Source organism: Cynara cardunculus (assembly GCF_001531365.2).
Source record: "Cynara cardunculus var. scolymus isolate 2C chromosome LG 12, CcrdV1, whole genome shotgun sequence".
Lineage (NCBI taxonomy): Eukaryota > Viridiplantae > Streptophyta > Magnoliopsida > Asterales > Asteraceae > Cynara > Cynara cardunculus.
Window position 1 is genome coordinate 269,396 of NC_037539.1, and position 23,856 is coordinate 293,251.

General features: G+C 35.7%; 1 long non-coding RNA gene across 1 annotated transcript; it reads left to right on the plus strand.

Annotated features, from left to right (window-relative positions):
- The first annotated feature begins 2,421 nt into the window (after nucleotides 1-2,421).
- Nucleotides 2,422-22,523, plus strand: LOC112523487. The gene is made up of 4 exons (XR_003070270.1): nucleotides 2,422-2,539; nucleotides 15,917-15,979; nucleotides 19,298-19,338; nucleotides 20,679-22,523. It is a non-coding gene; the product is annotated as an uncharacterized LOC112523487 (long non-coding RNA).
- Nucleotides 22,524-23,856: the final 1,333 nt, after the last annotated feature.

The window sequence follows — 23,856 nt, forward strand, 5'->3', positions numbered from 1 at the left end:
TGCTACCTTTTGAATGATGTTTTGCTTTTGAACACATGACTTTTGTATGACATAACTATTGAACATGTCTTTTGATATGATGCTATCTTTTGAATGAAGATTTATCTTTGASCGTGCAAATTAAYCTTTCAGTCATGTTTTGTAATTATTTTTATTTGCAAGGTTCTCTATGGATGTTGAGGAAGAATTGTTGCTTTTGTTRCTTTTTTGGTTGTATTTGAAACGAAAAGCTACATCAAGAATCAAAAGGATAAGAGACAACACTTCATTGTTGTCCGGCCATGCGTATACTCTAGAACTATTAAATGGCTCAAATACACAATGTCTTGAGTTGATGCGCCTTTCTCGTGATGCTTATATGTTGAGGAGAAGATGCAATTGTTGCAAAATAGTAGGAATGCAATTGTTGAGGAGAAGATGGTAATTTTTTTAACAATTATAGGTCACAATGAACGCTATAGAATGATTAAAAGAAGATTTCAACACTCAACAGAAACTATCCATAGATATTTYCGTCAAGTACTACGAGCAATGATGGAATTTGCTAGAGAAGTTGTAGGACCAATGCCCAATGAAGAAACCTCCAACATGTCAGAACGACAAAGAAATCTTAGAAGAATATTTCTGGTATATTTTCGTTTATATAATTTGTAAAATCAAAACGTAGTTAAAAAAGTTTCTTATAGTTTATACTTTTTTCAATAAAGGAGGCGATAGGTACGTTAGATGGGACTCTCATACATGCAGTTGTGTCTGTCGATCAACAAGCTCGTTATAGGGGAAGAGGAAGAGGTGAATGCTATCAAAACGTTTTAGCGATTTGTGATTTTAATATGGTATTCACTTATGTTTGGGCTGGATGGGAGGGCATAGCACATGATGCTAGAGTTTTAAGATAAGTTGCATTGAACCCAACTTCTGGTTTTTCCATTTCCTACACCAGGTATTTAGAATTTTTACTTAATATTGAATATAATTTATTTCTTATACATTTTACTTAAAAATAAATTTTTCTTACATGTTAAATGTAGAAAAATATTATCTTTGTGATGCTGCATATGCCAACACGCGTGGATTTTTGACTCCATATCGCAATACAAGATATTGGCTAGCTGATTTTCGACGTCGACGTGCCTTGACAAAAGAAGAAAGATTCAATCATGCCCACGCACAACTCAGAAATGTTATCGAACGTGCTTTTGGTGTATTGAAAGCAAGATTCCCAATTTTGAAGCAAATGGCCCCTTATCCTTTTCTCATACAAAAAAACATTGTAATTGCTTGTTTCGCGATCCACAACTTTATAAGAAGATGCAACATGCAAGATCAATTATTCATGGATTATGATAATAATCCCATGGGCATTACTGAAGCACAAGAACAAATTGATGGAGGCGAGGAAGAAGAGATAAATGCAACACCTTGGGGTCCCCAAGACAGTGAGTACATGACTAATTTGCGTAATGAGATTGCAAATCAACTGGTGTTAAATGCTTCAAATTAGATGTTGTAATCAAAATATTGGGTTTGAAGTTGTGTTTCATGTGATGTTTTGTTATGCCAAAACTTGAACAAACATTGTCATGCTTGTTTGAATTGATATAATATTATGTATTGGCTTGGACCATTAATTATTTATATTTTTCATTTAGAAATTTTCTTAAGAACTGTTATCAAACGTTAATTTTCATTAAACACAAAACTGGGGGTAAAATGGTAATTTTATGTCATTCAGACTGTTCATTCAGAACAATTTCCAAACAACCTTTTTCTATCTGACACTAAATCATACAGAGTCTCTTAATCATCCTGACCACTTAATCATTCTGCACTAAACCATTCAGCAATCGCCAAACGGCCCTTTAGTTATTATAAAAATATGAATGGGTTAGGCGGGTCTCTTCAAATGTGAACAATTCATTCCTTATCACTATATATCAAAAGAAAAAAAAAGAAAGAAGATGAAAGTACAAGGAAAACAAAAAAAGCCTAATTATTATACAGGGACATAGGAGTGCAATTAGCAATGGGATGGGATGGAATGCGAAGAGGTACAATTAACTTCCCTCCCTTCAAAATAAAATTACATAAAATGTTTTCAGATATTTAGATTTTGACACCAATTTTGGTATCATTTTGAAAAGAAAAGGAAGGACGGACAAGCACCGTGTGTTTTAATAAAGTTAATGGTGGATAGAATTTAAGCAGGAGCTGTGCGTCCTGGATAAGTATCATCCTCATCATCATCCTCGTCACTTTTCTTTTACTGCAAACTGCAAATGAATCACAGGTCATGCTTCCTTCACTAACAACATCAAATAGATGCTATCCGGTGGTTGAAAACTTGTAGATCTAGAATATACTCTCTTTTAGAGAAAGAATCAGGCGGAAGAAGCTAGAAGAAATGAAGCGGATCGACGATAGAATTGCAGGTTTTTCAAAGCGGAGTGCCGGATTATTTAAGAACGTACGGCACTTCTCTGTCCTGTGCGAATTCCTCGTCTCCGGCGGCAAGCTCTTCGAACGGCGGTACCAACAGGTGCTTATCATCATTTTTTACATATTATTGAATTTGAGTTTTGATCCTATCTTCAAAAGATTTGTTCATATCTGTTGTATCTTTCTCTATACATGCGTGTGTACTGCTCTGTACAACTGTACGGTGTATCTCTAGAATATATGGAGGTTTCTAGGGCATTGAGATTTGTTCCTATCTTTATGGGTTGTATATATCTCCGTACGATATCTCTACTCTCTGCAATACAGATAAGTCTTATTGAGATGTAGCTTTTTAGTGAGTTTCAGTCAATCGAGTCTTAATCAGCTGTTCTTGGTGGCGTGAGGAGTTTGGAATGCAAATATACACTCATTTGTAGCTCGCATGTTGATTCGATTTTCCCCAGGAGTTTTTTTGATTTTTCTAGTTTTCAACCCATTTGTTCTAGCTCTTTTTTTATATGTTTCCATTCTTGTCAGACTGTAATTACACACTTTCTTCAATGTTTATTGTAGAACTTTATTCATTAGTTTCGAGCCATTTGTCATCAGGAATTTGAGAAACATCCCACATAATAGCATATTATAGATCAGTGATTAGAAGGTTTTTTACTTCCATAATAGATTAATCTCTCTTTTTAGCGAACATCGCCAAGATCAAGACAGATGTTGGGATTAAGGGTCTTTGACCTAGCGCTAGCGGTATGCTAGTCTTTGGCTTCCTAGAGACTAGAGAGTGTATGAGTTTATTTGTTACATTTACGTTTCATAAATATTATATGCTTAAAAAAGACCGATGTTTGGATATAAATCACATTTATTATTAATTACATGGTTGTTCTCTCCTATTTTCCAAAAATGTGTGTGTATGAATGTGAAAAGAGAAGTGAGTACATGGGTGTCAAATTCATACCAAATCAAATCAACCAAGTTGCATATCAACCGTGCCAATTTAAGTCGGTTGGTATTATCATATCAAATATGTAAACTTGGTTGATACGCGGTATCAGAAATCTTATACCATGGTAGTAAAGTACATACCAACTTTAAGTAACTTATTAATTATTTATTTATTTCGTAGTTATTAATCTAATCAACTATTGAACATTGTCTGGTTTTTGAAATCCCATAAAACATAACCTGTCAAAACCGGCAAATAATAAGTTCTTACAATCCTAAATCACAATCTAAATTGTAATAGTGGTAAGTGAGGTCAAATTCACAAAGATTGGACGTGATAATTATTTGACTTCTACCCTTTAAGTAAAAGGGGAGTTTGGATTTGATGAACTAATATGAACATATGATAAAAACCAATATAATTATAAAAAAAAGACCAACAATGGCTTCGCCTGATATGATGCAAAATGTTTATCATCATTTCCTACAGTGCAAAAGAAGACATGACAAGTCTAAACCGACTATAGTTGTCAACAAGCGCTTACAACCTCAATTTTTCCTTAATTCGACACTAACCAAAATAAGTTCTATGGTTGAATATTAACAACAAATAAAGTTTTAAACATGCTCTTAAGTCCCAAGTGTGATTAGCATCAGCAAATTAGGAAACTCACTGATTCAAAGCAATAAGCTCACAAGCTCGGCTTACTAGGGCTTTGATTGCAATAATTCAGTGTATGTTTGAAAACCTTATGAAAATCAAACATATCATTTTTCACTTTATGAAAATACCTAAACAATTACATATTTAAGGTTTTAAATGACACCATTAAATGGGTACCAATCAATTGATCAAATTAATTAATACACCAAAATATAATACGAAAGTCAAGCAAATAAACTTACTCAAACATCGTTATATAGGAATCGCTAAACAAAATGCATCAAAATCAAAGGCTACACTATTGTGGAATGAAGAAACTACTTACCTACAAAATTAAACATGAAGAAAATGGTAGAAAAGCTTCAAACTCCTCTCAGTTGCTCCAGAAATCGTCCCTAGGTTTGCTCTCTCTCAAATGGCGGCTTTAAACCCAATTTATACCAAGAAATTTTGAAAACTGCTCAAGATTTGAAAATTGGCAAAATTGGTCTCTACAGTGCGTTATGTGACCCTCGCATGTTAGGGTAGCATTTTGTGTACCATAGGTTTAGACCCTATATATGACCATGGTGTGCGACCCTGTCTGGCATGGTAGGGTAGCATCTTTTTTCAATCATCCTTTCTTCGACCACTTGTTCTGTACAACCCTCTCAAATATGCCAACCATTTTTCCTTGCGTTTTCTTTATTATATTAAACTGTGATGAAAAGATAAAAACACGTTTAGTGGGTTTCTTTTAGCCACAAAAATGGGAATTATGCAAGATCATAAAATATATAGCAAATTTGGCACTTATCAGAGCCTTATTTGGTTGATACTTGATATATGATTTTTTTAATCAATAATAATTGGTTGGTACACGGTATTGGAGAAAGGCACAATATCGTATCAATCACCCATAGTTGAGTATCATTTGTAGCCATTGCATTTATTTTTATTTTTAGCTTCCAACAAAAATTCATAAGATCCTATCTCAATAATATTTGAAACATTTGTATTTGGCTTTACATTTACAACAAACCATTATAGTGTAGAATTTGGGGTAAAATTTTTCAATTTTCCCAATATAATGTTTTTTTTTTCAAATTTTTGTAGTTACAATAGATTTTCTTAAATCTAAAACAAAGCATACCAATTTTTTCGATTATTCAAATAGAATTACACGCCTCTAGTTTGAGACATTCGTTATGTAATATATAAACCATGTACAAAGTTTAGATATTTTTTTCCAAATATCTTTAAAGAATCTGTCACAAATCCTTGCATGCGATTTCTTTTCATACGATTACCTCAATTTAAAAAATGGTCGAAGCGAGTCGATCTGAAACTGATTGCGAGGTTGTGCCTTTGTAGATGCAATTGAGCCATATGCCTTCCATGATTGAGGCACACTTGAAGGGGAGGTGTACTAAGGCATATGAGATGTAATTGATGCTTTTTTCATTAGTTTGTTAAATAAAAAACTTTAAGTATATGTCTCCTCTCTTTCCTCTCTTCCTTCATGCACACTTACCTTAGCACCTCCCCCTTCTTCGCGTACTCCATCTCTAAGACGGTGTTTTGGCCGAAATTTACTTAGCAACGAGTTTTGGTTAAAGTCCCAACGATTTGATAATTAAATAAACACAAAGCTATGATAAAGTAAATGTGTGATAAAGTAAATAACATTTTACGGTTGGAGATGCAGAAAACCCCTTGAATGAGTAAAAACCACTGTGACATTAGACCATTCCTAACAGTAATGCATTGATGTAGAGAGTGTTGTAAAATGGTGTGGTTTGTTCAAGTGATTATGTACACTTTAGAAATGATGTACATAAAAGAAGTAATTAGGCTTGGTTTGTGCATGCGTGTATCGAGACAACCATAAACTTAGGTGGCATTTGGTTCACATAATAGAATCTGCCAAAATATTTGAACTTTGAAGGAATTGGAATAGAATTTAATTGGGTTTGACAATGCGTTTGGTTTGCAGGAATTGGAATGGAATCTGTCAAAAGAATTTAGAATTTGCTTACTTGGTTCGCTAAAAATAAATTCAGAATTATAATAATTTAGTGTTAAAACCAAAACATCCCTTCATAATTTGTTTGGTTAGTTGATATAATAGTGGTGGTGGAGTGGAAGTGTTAGTAGTGGCGATGACTGCGGGGTGATGGTGGTGGTGATGATGACCATGACGGTGGTGGTAGTAGTGGTGATGACGACGGTAGTAACTATGATGAAGCAACCGTGGTAACAAAGATGGTGGCAACGACGACAGCTATGGTGGTGATGATAACCATTATGGTGAGATGGAATGAAATTGAGAATGAATCGAACAAGTGTTTGAAATTGGCCATTCCAATTCCTTCAAATTCCGTCAGATTCCAACAAATCAAACGCCACCTTAGGGGGTGCTTTATTCGCAGAGTAGAATTTGGTGGAATTGGAATCCATTGAAGAAATTTGACTTTGAAGGAATTGGATTTGAAATTGATGGAATTTGACCACGCGTTTGGTTGGTAGGAATTGGAATGAAATCTCTCAAAAGAATTGGAATCTCTGTGTTTGTTTGGCATGGTGGTGACGGCTGTGTGGTGGGGTAAGGTGGGATGGCAGTTATGATGACAACAATAGTGACATGGTGGTATCGCTGGTGGCGGGGGAGGGGAACGGTTGTGATAAGTGGCATGGTGGTTGGCGGCAATAGTTTCGAAATATCCGACTTAACGGGATTTTAACAGCCATTAAAAGGATGGACCAAATCCGAGGGCTTTTGCAAACCATAATGGATATCTTGTAATTTTGAAAGTGTAGGGACGAAAAGGATTATAACCATCAAACGACAGGGACCAAGTTTGTAGTTTGCTCTCTCTATACATATTATATAGTGTAAATGACATGATTGTCATTTTTGCATGACTACAATCCCATCTCCCTAACTTTGTTAACAGTGACTCCGTTAACTCGAGGGTAGTCGAGTCTTTTTCCCTTTCCTGCAGTTCCAATTCCAATTGTTGATGGATGTTTAGGTATGTTAACATGTCAAATGAAGGTCAAGGTATGTTAACTTATGTGTTCTCCTACAATGCTGCCACTGAAGTTCCACTTAATTACGGTGCTACCACATCTTCCTTTTGGTGCGTCAAATCATGAGGCACGATTTATCCTAGGATTATGGAGGAGTTCCTATGGTTATCCTACAAGGTCCTATATCTGTATAAAGGTATAATCATGTGAGAACCATTAAAAGGTCAAGAATCGTGATGCCAAATTTCAATGATGTAATGACTTGATCAAAGGTCGTGTAGAGCGTACTCTTGCATCATTACTCGCCTCCCAAACTCGCACGGTGAAAATGTGGAAATTGTTTAATTATCATATCATAATCCTTCCACGAGTAAGGATGGTGATTTGCCCCGAGCAGGTGGGGAACCTGGCTCACCGGACCCTAACGGGGATTCCCCACTAAACGGGTACTCAGGTCAGGGATCCCCGGTAGATTCAAACCGGGGCAGGGGAAGGGCCAGGGGCTGTTACTCAAACTGGGGTTGGGGTTGGGGCCGGGGATCCCCGGTAAACTCAAACTAACAAATATTCTTCATGGGGTTTGACCAGGGACGTGATGTTAATCCCCGTACTGGTCGGGGGCTGTTACTAAAAAGCCGGGACCAGAGGCTGGGGATTACAAAACCCGCCTCATCCCCGCACCATTGCCATGCCTATCCACGAGGCTTCAAATGACAACCACCCTAGCCATTTGATCAATACTTCTAAATGTCCCCTTTGAATCGCACCAGGGACGCTAGTTCACTAATTCCCCGATTGTTGTATGCTAACAAAGGATGTCAATTGAAGACAAAACATTTCTTAGGAGCTCTTATCAATTGATTAACATGAAATACTGAATGAATCTAAGTTGTCTCTCATAATTGTATTTGATACGCAACTCTTCCCATCTTGGCCAAGACTAGAAATGGTTCGTAAAATCGAGTTGCTAATATCCGAAATCTTCTAGTACCTAAAGAGTTTTATGGGTATGGTTGCAATTTATAAGTACTCTTTTGTCATGCCTTTAACAGTTGTAACTTCAACTCATCTAGCAAACCATATCTTGCAATTTTTTCAATTGACAACACCTGTAAAATTGCTCAAGGGTCTTGTTCATACAATGCCTTGAAGAGCATTTGAATGGAGTTGTGAAAATGGTATCATGTTGGTACTTACCGGGATCAAACAACTTTTCCACTATTGCAAATGAACCACAAGAAAACACCTTAGATGTTTTTTTCGCAAACCAGTTGACTACTTCAGACTAACTATATGGGTGATTCATTGTAAGACTTTGAAGCTCTTGATCTAGTTTTTAAGACTTCTACTGAACATAGGGTATAGTTATTCTCTATTACCTCCACACAACCATATGGGTGATTCACTGCAACATATTGAAACTCTTGATCTAGTTTTAAGACTTCCACTAAACATAGAGTGGTTCTCTATTGCCTCCATTTGACCTAGTTCTACTAAAACACCCGACCCTCTTGTCTCAATGTCATCATCATTGACTTGAGTGAGACCAACGTTTTGACAACGATTCATCACCTTTTAAATTATCTAATTCTTTTTCTAGTTGAAACCTTATCCTCTACACATTCCAATCCACCTATGTCGTTCTTAATGATTGTAGCCTTTTTATTACAAGCTTAATATCTTAATCGCTCAACTTCAATTGCAATGAATCCTCTAAGATTTATATCCCCTGCATCCACTCCTACCTCGTTACATACTCCTTGACCCTTTACATAACCCTTACTCCCATCATTATGTTGTAGCAATCTGTGTGGTTAATTGCTAAAACTTCTCCACAAGTATGGAAGGGATATTATTTTGAGACGCACCATTGTCTATTAGGACCGTTCCCTTTTGATCTCCCATCATTCCCTCAAATTTCATTATTATTGGGTTGGAAAGCCAACCACCTAATTCGACAACACTTCTACATCTTGTTCATTGATCAAATTTAGAGGTGATCATTGGTGCGGTGGTAAGGGGTATTTTTGTCTTTTTACCTCTTTTTGCCTTGTTTTTTTTTCTTTTGTCCTTTACAAATTAATCCACCCCACCCTCCCTCCCTATGTGAGGTTCCCCATCTATGATAAATGGTAAGAGTGTTGTAAAGGAAAAGTCTTTGTAATTTCTCATGTTAGGCTTCTCATGTTAGGCCTCTGACTTGCCTTTCCAGAGGACTTCATAGCCTCTGACATGCCTAAATAGAAGACGATTCAAAGCATGAAGTCTACCCTTCAGAGGTTCTAAACACTTGTGCCTTTCTTGAAGACATGAACATCAAGCTCAAATGTTCCCGCCTAAAAGTTTGTTAATGCACTTTACACATGGATGAATCCCATGGGCTAGTGCATTGACTTTCCTCTATAGAGCCTACTTTGGAGATGAATCCCATGGGCTAGTGCATCAAGCTCATGGTCTTCGTATGGTGACTTTGAGGGAGCTACTTTGAGAGCTTTTTAGTAATTATGTGAATTCAATGTCCTTGTAATCCTTTAGAGATCAATCTTGTAATCCTCTCAAGGTCTGAAATCAATATACAATTGATTAGTATATCAATGTGATCATTCCTTGTTTGTTTTATTGATATTTGACTATGATCATATTTCTTCCACTATTTAAACATGTTCAGATCAATTGATTGTGAAATCTGGGATCAACACCCACCCCTTGTTGGATTCATTTTCGTTGGCCCTTATTATTTTTGACGTCCTTCTCGAGCACCAAACACCCCCGTTCTTAAACAACACCACCCTTACCATTCCTTGCTACCCTCAAACACCATCACTCTCACCACTGTATATCACGAACCTCAACCATTTCTCAAACACCACAAGCCTTACCATGACCAACACCCACCTCCACCAACAACCTACTACCCCACTACCTCACCGTGACAACCATCTTTTGTTCCCTAGTTTAAACCTACAACCCATTGTGACAACTATCACCCTCTCTATTCAAACCCACAAATGACATGGATCAACTCAAGACCTATGTTGTTACTGCGGTCAGAATACAAAATATCGGTCAAGACCGATATTCGATATATCGGTTATATCGGTCCAAAATAGCGGTTAATATATTATTTCTTAGAATTATATATATTATATATATATTATATATATATATATATATATATATTATACGTATCCATCCATAGTCATAACTTATGCATTAATTAGAGTTTAGAAATATAGTTTCAAAATTAAAACATCACATCAACTAAAGTGTTCAAAAATGAGCTAATCGCAAGCAATAGGTTTGACATCCGAGTCAAGATCATGTAATACGTTCACTTATTCGTTTAGGTTAGCTTTCCAATCTTCCTCTTCTTCCCCTTCATCTCCAACATGATCATCATGAAATAAGAAAAGCCCAAATAATTGTTTTATAAAAAATCGGTATATCGGACCGATATATCTATCAAAATATCGGTAAATATCGGCGATATTATCGGGACTGATATTTTGACCGATATTTCACCAGCTATTTTTTCCCCAAGTCCGATATCCGATATATCGCGATTTTAACAGCATAGCTCAAGACCCAACTAGAAACAGACAAAGAGGTGGTGGTCTTCCTTCCCATGTCTGTGTATATGTTAGAATAAATAAGTAGGGGGAAAAGGGTAATATCCCATATGGTAGCTAACTAACAAAGGTAATTGATTGGATAGTTTGGTTGAGAAGAATTAGTCGAGCTTAGTTAAGGTATAAATACCATGTCCAAGGAGTAGTAAAGGTATCTGGAAACTAGTATAAACTTTGACAGGAGAACACAACCTCTAGAAGTGTTAAATTCCGCTATTAACAATATGATACTCTTCAATTTGAGTCAATTCACTTATTTCTTGAGATTATTCTCTACAAAACACGGTAAACAACACTCATTTTTAACCTATGTGTTGTTTCGCATTAGTGACATTGTGAAACAACACATACGTGTTAATTCCATTAGTCACAACTACATTGTTTCGCATCACTTACTCTATTTTTTTCACAATGTGAAATAACACTTTTGTTTTATTTCAATGTGACTGTGAGACGACACTATGTTGTTTAACCTCGGCTTCATTGTGAACCGATATATTTTAATGTTAAATTCATGTGTTGTTTCACAATGTGAAATAAGCAAACATTGTTCACAAGAGCAACATTGTTTGTTTCACATTTTGAAGCGACAATGTGTTCACACTTAAAGCTAACACTTCAATGTATACACATGTAATGTTTCACAGTGTGAAACAACACTTAAGAGTTTTTTAATTTGTTATACAAGAAGTTTACAGGGTATCTTTTTGCAATTAACCACCACATTTTTTTTAGAAAAAATAACATACGAAATAACACTTCAATTTATTACAAAAACCCATCTTACATGTTTTTCTATCTTCAACAATAGCCAAAAGAAGAAAATATCTTTAGGCTTTTTTTCTACATGTTATAGCATTCACCTTTGATAACAAATAGGTTTGTCCATGATGTCACACTATGCCACATTGTAATATTTGTATATTGTAAACATATTAATCAATCAACAATATCACATTGATATTACGAAACCATGCGGGTTTGATGTGTTCCACCTATTGGGTTCAATCTAGGGGAGGTAAGACGTATGCAGGCATGACTTCAAACCTTGAATAGTAGAGAGTTGGTTTATGTGAAAACCCATACTTGTAAAAAAGGTAAAAAAAGAAAGAGATAGAGGTAGAAGGATGAAAATGAAATAAAACAAAATTTGAAAAACTTATTAAAGATTATAAAAGAAATGTAATGAATTTAAAAAAAACACACTCCCATGGTTTTAAAAAAATGGAAGAGGTGAGACGGTCTAAATACGAGTTTGAGGTGTCGCCCTCAAGCCCTAAATGGCACAACCCCTTACAGCCGCCTCGATCCTCCTTCTCTCTCATATATGGAATTATGTTTTCTTTGTCAAGTTTTTTACATTTATGAATTTTGTTGTTTGGTTTTTGGGTGCTTACACCTTACATACCTGATGGGAAAACGCCTCGAGGCTCGTTCCCATTCACACTCCTAGTCCAACCCATTATCCTTATTTTCACCTTTTACCTCACTAGTACCTTCCTCTCGACTATGTTAGCTATAGAACTCCACCCCTACTTTGCTACCCTAGTTTCGTGTCTTTAATTGCTCGTATAAAAGTTCAAGTCTTTGAAAAACTCTAAAGCAACCATATCTAACCTTAGTTGCTCATCCCACGTTTTTCTCGGCCTACCTGTCCTCCTCCCTACCGTCATCCTTCCAATCCTCCTCAATTGAGTTGGCATGTCTCCAACAAACGTGACCAAACCACCTTCATCTCCCTTCCCTCAACTTTTAGGTGATCGATCAAATACCAAAGCAACCTGGAAGAACCGGTCAGGTGTCTTATTGGACTAGGTTGTGCCATATGTCTATCTAAGCATCCTCATTTCTGCAACTTCCATCTTCAACACATCGCCTTCTCTATCGCCTCGTACTCCAACCCATAGAACATAGTTGTTCACTTGTTCTGATAGCTACCCTATAAAATTGTCTTTCAGTTTTAGAGAGATTTACTTGTCACAAAACACCCATGTAGCGGCTCTTCACTTTTTGCACCATGTCTTTATGTGATGAGTTATATTATCTTCAACCTTGCCCTCATTTCGAATCATATAGCAAAGATACTTGAAGTTGTACATTTGTGGTACCCTTTGCCCCCACCCCCTTTGTCAATACACTCCCCTGCTATAATTACACAATTGGGTCTTCGAACGGCTAATATGCAATTGTGTGTTTCAAATGTCGTTAGCAACTGCTCCAACATGTCAGTTTAGCTCCACATTCGACTCTACAACGATCACAATGTCATATGCGAATGATACTCCAAAGATACACCCCTGGAATCTTGTGAAATATCATCCAAAATTACGGCAAATAGAAATGGGTTTAATGTCGGTCTTTGGTTTAGTCTTATTGCCACCGAACGCCCTTTCTTATCCAAGTTGCTCTAAATCACGTGTCTTGGCAAGCTATAGTAGGACTTCTCCAAATAGATGATCGATGAATGCCATGTGCAAGTCCTTGCTACATTATCTACCCTTCTTAATGAGGTGTAGAAGACAATGAAGCCAAATTGGTTCTCTGTCACCCTCGTTTCTTATAAGCACATTTGCCTCAAATCATTTGCTCACCCCAATAGTTACCACATTGTTGTAAATCATCTTTGTTCTTAAAGAGTAGTACAACCACACTAAGCCTCCAATGTTCTCGTGCATTTTAGCGGTCGCAAGTGTTGAAGAGCTCAATCAACCATTTTAGCGGTCGTAAGTGTAAATCATCCTTTTTACAGAGTAAAAAGATGTGAATCATTATACAAAGTAATATTACAGTGTCTGTGTTAAGCTTATGTCATTTTTAAACAAGGCGATAAGGAGCTTAGATTCCAAAACAACGCTAGTACTCCTTACGATGTGATATTTTTCAAAAGGTTGTTGAAGGTTTTGGAAAGAGAATAGAGATTGACGAAATCTTACTTAAATCCCTAATATCTCTCTCATAATTCAATTTCGAAATATATTTGTTTTAATCTTGCCCTTCAATACCCTTTTAGCCTTTTAATAAGATGGCACTGATTTCCATTGTCACATTTCTTTTCAACCCTTAATTAAATGAGGTGGGGGTTAAGATCTATTCTTGAGTTTTTTTTTGTTTTGACCATATTCTCATTTGAAAGAAGAGAGGAAAGTTAATGCAACTCTTTATGTTTGAATAAAATAGAATTACAATCATCTCTAATTATACTAGTGTATAAATGAATAAATATGCTAAATAGTTTTGATTTTTTTTGATAAAAAAAATGTGAACGTGCCCCCAAAAAGAAAATCTACTATGTATATAACTCAAATTCTACATATACAACAAGAGAACAAGAAAGAAAAAATAATCAAATACTTGGGACAACCTAAATCTAGCTAGCATGCAAGGTCATTAACACGCAGGTGGCCTAGCTAACACAGCAAGGACTTGCATGATATACTCATTGAAAAGTTAACCGATGGTTCACTGGAAAACAATCTGATTAGAACAAGTTTGATTAAGGTGCTTTCATACCAAAGCCTTGGACTCTACTTTTTGTTGCCCCATCTATATGGGACAACCATAAGTTTTAAAGGACGAGTAATTTGTACTTGGTGCTTCATAAATGTTGTACTCTTATAATTTAAGAGTTTTACCTAAATGTTTAATTTGTACTTGGTGCTTCATAAATGTTGTACTCTTATAATTTAAGAGTTTTACCTAAATGTTTACATGATAGTGTGTGTACAAAAGAAACTAAACTGACCAAGTAAATCTCATTTGAACATTGGATGATATGTATGCAAGTCTAGCCTTTACCCCAAAATAGTAGAACATCATTTTGTGTGAACAACCCGACTTGTGCAAGAATGTGAGCAAACAGGTAGAAGGAACAAAGACTAGGACATGGTAAACATAGGACAAGAAAGATAAGTAAGAAAAAGTAACTTATAGGTACACAAAACACATACAACAGGCAAGGTAACGCAAAAGACGCAGAGTAGCCTAACTGCCAACCCTCTAACCCCTCCCTCCTTTTCAACCCTTCCAAATCCTAACTCCTTTCTCTTTTTTGCCCAACCACTCTAGTTACATGGCTCTCGACCTAGATACTAGCTATAGGTTTCTGCAACTAGTTTGCTATCCTAATCCTCCATCTCCAAGTATGGCCATTTCCTCATAATCGCCCATTCCCCACACTCGATGCCTGTTCCTTGCGCCATGGCTAACGTCGTGTGCGGGCAAAGCAAGCTGCGAATTTCTATCTATTAGTTGATGATCGAGCTCTTTATGATTGAATGAAGTGAGATATGTTATGTCCATCCCACATCCTCCTTAGCATTCGCCTTCTCACCCCTCCACCATGTCTCTTTCTACTATCTTACGAGTGTCATCGGTCTCCTATGAACAATGTACATATCTATATATATATATATATATATATGTGTGTGTGTGTGTGTGTGTGTGTGCACATACATATATGTGTATGTATAAATCATATTAGGGAACAATAGCAACACTGTTATGACCCTAACTACTTCGATTTATATATAAGAGATTAGTATATACTAGATTACATGCTAGATTTGATATCCAAAGTAGACAAGTTTGTATTTCGTGGTGGTTTTATTGATAATGTTTTGTCGAGTTTGTCAATGAAACTAACTTCCCATCATTCCTTCAACAAGGAGACTTGTTTGTAATGACACAGTTTGAGAGGGAAAATGAGTTGCCCTCCTCCTAATTAGTGAAGTGGTATATGAGATAACATGGATGTTCCATTTTGTCTAATGCTTGTGCAACTCCTTTTAACATTACTATCCCTTTCTCCATATATGCCACCCATTGTTTCCCCAGTAGTTGCATGTAGATTGTTCAAAGTACATTGTGTATTGTCGTCCAAGTACAGCTATTAGACATAAACTTGTGGAGACGGTAAGAGAAATGACTCAAAGGAGGAATTACTTTCTAAATAAGTACATGATATGTTTATATAAAGAGTAGTATTGTTTTCATTGTTAAACATAAGCTCATTTTGTACAAAATAACCGAAAGTACTCTAGTCCTCCTAAAGCCGATATATACTCTTAACTAGTCAAGCTTCGATGACCAAGATTCTCATTTGTAATAAATTTACCATGTTTATCACAGATTAACAAGTGATGAGCTTGTATCAATGATTACCATATGTAATTTATTAATCGTGACATGAGATTTACTGAATGAATTTATTCCATAGGAATACTTCTTGCAATAACCAAGATTCAAAACAAGTAAAGAGCTTCTACAGACGATGAACAAGGTAAACAAAGGCACCAACTACTTCTCGATAATATATATATATATACACATGTATGTGTATATATATATATATGTGTATGTATGTATGTATATGTATGTATGTATGTATGTATATGTATGTATGTATGTATGTATATATATATATATAAGGGCCTAATCAAATGAGAACTGATTAGTTTGTGGTATCTGTGAGGTCCAATCTCAACCACAAATCAACGGATAAATTAGTAAATTAATAATTATGGTAGTTTGAGTTAAAATTATAATTAGAGGGCATATTAGGTATTTTTTTAAAAACTCCTCTCTCCTCTCTCATCTCTCCGGCCTCCGGTGAAATCGGTATCACAGTATATCACAATTGGTATCACATTGTGTATCTTCGTTTTTAAGGTTTGAGTTGGTATCATAGTTGGTATCACAATGGTATCACAGTATATCACAATGGGTATCTTTGTGATTACTTGGTACCTGTCGGATTAATGTTCACTGAAGGTCGGAGAGAGGAGTTTTTTTAAAAATACCTAAAAAGCCCTTTAATTATAATTTTAACTCAAACTACCATAATTATTAATTTCCTAATTTATTCATTGATTTGTGGTTGAGATTGAATCTCACAGTTATCACAAACTAATCAGTTCTCCCTTGAATGGGCCCCTGTATATATATGTATGTATATATATATATATATATATATATATATGTGTGTGTGTGTCAGGAACAAGGTCTAGAAGATAATGGGAAGGTTCATGGCTATGGTCTTCGAGCACTCGACATTTTCTTATGTGTTTGGCCTAGCTAGGTACTACTAACTATTGGAATGTTCAACAATATGAACTTCTCAACCTTCATTCCATACATCACATTGATAACTTGCCTCGAGAAATGATATGGAGGAAACTCGGGGAAAGAGATGTATGATAAAGGTACGTGCGACAATAACTTGTGTCAGGACCCGAGTGGGTGAGACGGAGTATTTCTCGGTAGAGATAGGATTGCACGAGGGATTGCACCAAGTTTATTTTTCTTTGCTTTAATTTTGGATATTTTATGCCAGATCTAAGGGAATGTTTCATTGTGTAAGTTATTTGCCAATGACAATGTACTGATAGCAGAGAGACGAGAGAGACAAGGTACAGTTTAACCAAAAGTTAAAAGTAGTGCAGGGCATCTTAGAAACACAAGGCTTGCTATTAGTCGTTTAAGATTGAATACATATCGTGCAATTTTATCAAGGAGAGTAATGACGAGAAGATGGAAGTCACCATTTGTGCACAAAGAGTAATCCAAAGGACAGTTTCAAAAGCATGGTGAGGTCGAGGATAATATGACCCACCACGTAAAGGCCATGTGGCCAAAGTTGGTGGTTGTCACAAAGGTCCTACTAAACTAAAGGGAAATTCTGCAAGGTAGCTATTAGACTAGTTATGTTTTATATGCATGAGTTTAAGTAGTAGATATGAACATGCTAAGATGGACCTGCGGTCGTACCATGTTGGATAGGATATTGAGCGAGGTTTTTTGGGCAAAGTAGAGAGTTGCACATAGCACGAATAAATTGAGGGAAGATTGCAATGGTTTGGACACATTCACAAGAGGCAAATGAAGACACCGTTGAGGAGGGTTGAAAGTGTTACAGTTGAAGGGTGAGGTGGAGGGGAAACTGAGGCTTGACATAACGGCCTTATACATTCCGAGGACAATTACCTCTTATTAGAGTTATTGGAGATCCAAAAGTTACGATAGCAGATTTTGTGTAAAGATTCGTAAGCTAAAACGGATGAACTAGGGTGGATGTTGGAAAAATTAAATGTCAAAACTTAGGATTAATTATTAAGTTTATTTTATTTTAATTATGTATTAAATAAAGAGGGTCATGGACACCTCATATGTTTGTGCTGGAAGGAAGTTTAAGGAGGTTATGGGTAGTTTTTAGGAAGTCGGTTATGGCACCCTTACCAACCGACGTGTTGCTTGATATGCACCGATTCATCATGTATATAAACATGATATCGGCTGCCATTTGAATGTGTGCAAGGTTTCCCATTTAATACTTAAGATTTGTCTCTCTTATGTGATAGTTTTCTCTCTCAATTATATAAGTGTGTGTGTAAGATTTTAATCTGCAAATGGGTCCTTCCGCATCAAAGGTTTTTGATCAACAGATTGAAAACACCGAAGGTTCTAAAACGGTGTTCATCAAAGAATCAAAACCATCATCCTCATCTCAATAGTGGAAGGGGGGTTCGAGAGTTGGCAGTTAGGTTTCGAGGGGGATAGGAGAGATGAAGTCAAATGTGACATAGGTGTGGGTTACCTAGTAGTGGAAATCTTCGCTTACTTAATAGTCCTATGGAACTTTTCCAATAGTAGTCCCGAGATATGGTTACAAAAGAAATTTCAATATGGTGGCAAACACCTACGTGAAATATAGTCAGTTACAGCGAGAAGGCTTCTTAACTATCTTCCTTTGCGATGTTGTCACCATTTTCCTTGATGTGTAAAACCCTGAAGACACATAAATGTTTGTTGGATTCCTTCACGTTTCATCCTTCTAAATTTGATTTGTAACCTACCAAGTACCAACAAAAACTTGACACTGCTACAGATCCTATAACTTCATGAAGAATATCAAACTCCTACATGGTAGGATTCAACATTCTTTTTCACTATCTATGACCATACATATAAAACTTGGAAGCATTTGAAGTGTTAATTTCTTTTTGGGCTTTATAGTACTAGAAGCCTTGAAATGAGGATTCAAAGTGTTAAAAGATTAGTTGTACCCTCTTTTAAGAACTCAAATGTATGCATGTGATTTTGTAAATATTAAAAAACAAAAATGGGTGCTCCCCAGACCACACCCCCCTCACATAATTCTGAGTAGGTGTGGATAACTCAAATATTGGTTATATCACACTCGAAGATGCCTGTTTCACAGTGTGTCAGACCACCTCTTTCTTAAAGGAGTTAACATGCTTATTTGTTAAGCGCTTACAGGGTAACATTGTTTTTAAACATTTACGGGATAAGATTCTTGGCTGGCAAAATGGTACAGTAAGATTGTTGATAAACACCATCATCTTCGACCGGGTAAGCATCTCTTACCCGGTAAGAGGCTGGATGTCATATGACTCCAACTGTCCTCTCCAATAGTTTTCATATGAAAAACACAGGAAGGGCACTAGTGTAAATGGCTTCTTGTGGTGAGTAAATTTGTTACTTATATGGGAAAAGTCGTAGGACAGGTTATCTTTGAACAAGAAGGAAAGAATGCTGTTCTATTAAGTCTCTAAATTGACTATAATTCTGGTTAATGCAGATACAGTTGATGAAATAGAAAATATCAACCCTCCAAGAAAGGTATGCTTCTAACTTTGATTTTTCTGTACAGAAACTATAAGGTCCGTTGCATGGATAAAAATCACATGTCCCAATTTTTCACGTCTCATTAATGTCTAACAATTACATGAGTACATGTAAGAAAAGAATTTTATTGGTGGGACAGGTGATTTCTATCCCCGTTCCTTAAGTTCACATACATATATGTATATATATGTGTACACGTATATACATACATATATGTATATATATGTGTACACGTATATACATACATAAATGTATATACATACACATATGTATATATTGTATAATAGAACGCCACACCAAGATACAACATTTTGACCTTTGACAACTAGGAGGCTGTTTGGTTCATGCTGAAAAGTGAAAATGGGAATGGAAACGAAAATGACAGGAATAAAAAATTGGGCTTCTAAAGAAACGAGCCCGGTATATTATATAAACCAAACAATTCTTTTTATTTTCAATTCTAATGTGAAACCAAACACCCCTTAAACGAGGATTCAAAGTGATAAAAGATTAGCTGTACCCTCTTGAAGAACTCAAATGTATGCATGTGATTTTGTAAATATTAAAAAATAAAAGGGTGCTCCCCAGTCCCCAGGTCTCCCAGTCCACACCCTCACATAATTCCGGTTAGGTGTAGATAACTCGAATATCGGTTCTTTATATCACACTAGAAGATGCCTGTGTCACAGTGTGTCAGACCACCTCTTTCTTAAAGGAGTTAACATGCTTATTTGTTAAGAACTTCCCGGGTAAAATTGTTTCGGTAAATGCTTACGGACTAAGATTCTTGGTTGGCAAAATGGTACAATAAGATTGTTGATAAACACCATCATCTTTGACCGGGTAAGCATCTCTTACCCGATAAGAGGCTGGATGTCTTATGACTCCAACTGTCCTCTCCAATAGTTTTCATATGAAAAACAGATAAATTATCTCTCTCTCTCTCTCTCATTTGTAAAGGCTCTTTCTGCTCCGTGCGAAGTGCGCCACTTACGCGAATCTCGTTCCCTCGGCCTCGGCCACGCCCACATGTGTGTTGGACCTTCCACTCATGACCACACCATGAGTCCACCAACTTGTTCAAAGCCCAATTAAGAGGAAAGCCTTATAAGGCTCTCTAAAATCTATCTACCAATATGGGATGGAGGAAAACCTCCAACCTCACTAACATTTCCATCAATACATAGGAAGGGCACTAGTGTAAATGGCTTCTTATGGTGAGTAAATTTGTTACTTATAAGGTAAAAGTCGTAGGACAGGTTCATCTTTGAATAAGAAGGAAAGATTGTTGTTCTATTAAGTCTCTAAATTGACTATAATTCTGGTTGATGCAGACACAGTTGATAATGTAGAAAATATCAACCCTTCAAGAAAGGTATGCTTCTAACTTTGATTTTTCCGTACAGAAACTATAAGGTCCATTGCATATATAAAAAAATCACATGTCCCAACTTTTCACATCTCATTGGTGTCTAACAATTACATGAGTACACGTAAGAAAAGAATTTTATTGGTGGGAAAGGTGATTTCTATCCCTATTACGTAAGTTCACATACATATATGTGTACACATATGTATATATTGTATAATAGAACGCCACACCAAGATGCAACATTTTGACCTTTGACAACTAGGAGGCTGTTTGGTTCATGCTGGAAAATGGAAATGGAAATGAAAATACCAGGAATGAAAAATTGGGCTTCTAGTGAAATGAGCCTCTTATATTATATACCACCAAACAGTTTTTTTTATTTTCATTCTATTGTGAAACCAAACACCCCCTAAATTATATTTCTATTATTGTTGGTCTTTTTAGTAGGTTGTCCCAATAGCTGGTCACTGAACCTTCACCAGGATTAGAACTACACTGTTACTACCATAACTCTAAGCTTCCAAACCTCAACTTGCCTAAACAATCATTCTTCAATGAATTTACAATTAATATATTCACAACTGCATATCCCTTGGGCCTTCCATATCCCAAGCTTAGATGGGCAGTGGAACTAGCATATTATGGTTCCACAGTCCCAGGGCAGCACTGCTGTTGCAAAGGGACATTGTACCTTTGATGCCACATCTGTTTTGCTGAATAGATTAAATACAGTTACATATAATGTACACAAAATATGAGATAAATAGGGTACTAACTGTACCTTGCAGCTCTGCTCATATGATTGCAGTTGAGGATTCCCTGTGTCCAATCCTCTAACAAACAGTGAGTTGAACATTTTACATAAAATAAGCAAACTCACATAAACATCTTGTGGTCATAACTTGAAAAGATGTAAACTCCTTGCTTTATTGTCTGTGGAGGCTAATTCACCTGGTTAATTGCAAGGTCGTTAAGATTGATGCCTTCCCTCCCTCCCTCCCTCCCTCCTGAGACCTTATTTCCCCATCCACTGGATAACAACACCCCCAAAATAAACCCAAATCCATCAATCTAATCAGTATCTATAAAAGTTAAAAAGTGAAGAGAAGATGAAAATTGCCACAAAAACTTTGATACAGTACTTCCATCAAATACCCTTTTTGGAAAGATAAGCACATATAGAGGTGAGATCTATAATTGTGTATTCTAGTTGACATGAACACTGTCTTGCGATTTCTATATATGGAAGGAAGGAAGGAAAGAAAGAAGAGAAGAGACGCAATAGAATGATTCAGGCAGGGGATTGATTGATACTTAACGACCTTGCAACTAACCAGATCAATTCCATCTCCAATCAATTGAACCATATATAGCAACTATGCTAATTTTGTTGTGCCAAAGAAACTATTTGCCCATCTATCTATATAGATCTATCCTCTTTGTGTGTGGAAGGGTGTCGGTATTTATGGCAGAGTGGACACCTAGTCTTGTTATGAAAGAGCTTCACCCTTAAGCAAGCTGTATTTTATGTCTTTTTTAATCTCCCCCAACCCATGAAAATGACCGTTTTATTGGAGTTGGCAAATAGCTTCATATAATTATACCCCTATAGCCTGTAGTCTATACTCAATATTCTATACCTATCATCTTTCTAATGTCTCCAAGTTATAAATTATGATGAATGTGTCCACCTCAAATGTATCTCAGGCCAACTGGAAATCTAATTTAAGATCAAATCATAGAGGTGATCATCCTAATTAACACATAAAAGGAAATCTTTTATGTGGGAATGGAAATAGTAAGTTTTTTATGCTATGTTATTGTTCATAAATAATACAATAAAGATATAAATAAAAAATTTCAACCTCGAGCCAATTAACAAGTTAAACGATCGCAAGTACGAACCTATAAACGAGCATTAAGCTCGATAAATCAAAAGAAAAAAATATTAAGCTCGAATAACCTACCACTTGGCTTGACTCGATACGTTTACACTCCCTATCTATAACATCAACAACCATTGACTCGAAGGTGTTCCAATATGAGATGTGAAACATGTTTTGTCGCCAAATTACACGTGTTTTAACATCACTACTAAATTATTTTAAACTGGATAATGTTTTAGGCTTTTACTCTTAGTTGTTTTAATGGTTCCAATTATGATTTTGGAAGAATCTTAGAATAATCTTGTTTAATTGATTTTTATATATTAATGTATTATTTTAAGATATTTTTGTTATTTTAATTTGTAAGGCTCTTAATATAACATATGACTTTAAAATGCATCTGATAAATAAGGTATTTAATCTCTTATAAGGTAACTCTTGTTTTCCTTCTTAACCAATATGAGACCAATGATTTTTCGTGAGACTCGTGAGACCAGTTTATGTTTATTGATCATCTTTATAAGCTAATGATCTAATAGTTTAAAGTTGCACGGTGGTGATTTTGTGATTATTGAGAAGTCTTGTGTTAATTTTGTGATTATGAATGTTCAGATTGTAAATCTAATTCAAGGGTTGAGAATTGGTCTTACAGGTCTTACAAAAAACCCTTGGTCTTACATAATCTCAAGTATATATATATATATATATATATATAAGTGTGTAATATGTCATGTAAAAACATTTGAAATATGTTGACAATAACAAATGTGAAAGAAAATAAGGAAAAAGTTGGTGGCAAATTCTGCAGAATTGTCCTTCCCTAACACTCTTATGCAGCTGGTGTTGGAGGTTTTATATTATGATTATCCAAAACAAAAAGTTAAAGATATTTTTAACTCCTATATATAGTACTTTATATCTTAACTTCTATTATTATATGATCTTTTAGGGTCAAAGAATGTGTCATATGTTTTTTTAATTGATAAGTTTGCCTTTAATAATAGAAAAAAAAAAAATCATTCATCAACTAGAATTGAAGATAGAGTTTAAAAGGTAAGTATTTATTTTTGAAAATGAATATTTATGTTAAGATAAATTAAAATAGAAATATAGATAATTATTTTGAGATGAATGAAATAATGATGACAAAAATGCTTACCTTTTTTGTCGGATAGCTTAGGAGTCGTCTATGTTGTATGTTTTTAAAATTGTACTTCATAATTTACCACTTATGATAAATATGGTAACAAAGAC